Source organism: Cebus imitator, unplaced genomic scaffold (genome assembly GCF_001604975.1).
Source record: "Cebus imitator isolate Cc_AM_T3 unplaced genomic scaffold, Cebus_imitator-1.0 Scaffold266, whole genome shotgun sequence".
Lineage (NCBI taxonomy): Eukaryota > Metazoa > Chordata > Mammalia > Primates > Cebidae > Cebus > Cebus imitator.
In genome coordinates this window covers 1-1,029 of record NW_016107581.1, presented here as the reverse complement: position 1 = coordinate 1,029, position 1,029 = coordinate 1, and positions in this window count along the sequence as shown.

Here is a 1,029-nt window from a genome sequence, read left to right as displayed (position 1 = left end):
TTTTTAAGATGGAGTCTCTCTCTGTTGCCCAGGCTGGTGTGCAATGGGGTGATCTCAGCTCACTGCAACCTCCACCTGCCGGGTTCAAGTGATTCTCCTACCTCAGCCTCCCAAGTAGCTGGGACTACATGAGTGCACCACTACATCCAGCTAATTTTTGTATTTTTAGTAGACATGGGGTTTCACCAAGTTGTCCAGGCTGGTCTCGAACTCCTGACCTCAGGTGATCCACCCACCTTGGCCTCCCAAACTGCTGGGATTACAGACGTGAGCCACTGTGCACAGACTTTTTTTTTTTTTTTTTCTGAGCCAGGGTCTCATTCTGTTGCCCAGGCTGGAGTGCAGTTGTGTGATCACAGCTCACTGCCATCTCAACCTCCTGACCCCACGTGATCCTCCCATCTCAGCATCCCAACTAGCTGTGACCAAAGGCATGTTGCCTCCACACCTGGCTAATTTTTTTTTTTTTTAATAGAGGTCTCCCTATGTTGCCCAGTCTGGTCTCAAACTCTTGGGCTCAAGCAATCCTTCCACCTTGGCCTGGGGATTACAGGTGCGAGCCACCATGCCCAGCCCCCGTGTCTTCACATTTGAGAACAATTTGTAGGTTAGCTTGTGTCACTGCACTCCAGCCTGGCCACAGAGCAAGACTCCGTTTCAATTTTTAAAAATTTTTTTGGAGGTTGGGTCTTGCTGCGTAGCCCAGGCTGGACTCAAACTCCAGGGCTCAAGGCATTCTTTATCTCAGCCTCTTGAGTAGCTTTGACTACAGTCATGTGCCACTGTGCCCAGCTACCTTTGTCCTGGTTCCTAAGAATTCTCCAGAAGGCAGAATGAGTACACGGAAAACACAGGCAAGTTTCTGTTAAAGAGTTACCTGGGCCGGGCGCGGTGGCTCAAGCCTGTAATCCCAGCACTTTGGGAGACCAAGGCAGGTGGATCACGAGGTCAAGAGATCGAGACCATCCTGGCCAACATGGTGAAACCCCGTCTCTACTAAAAATACAAAAAATTAGCTGGGCATGGTGG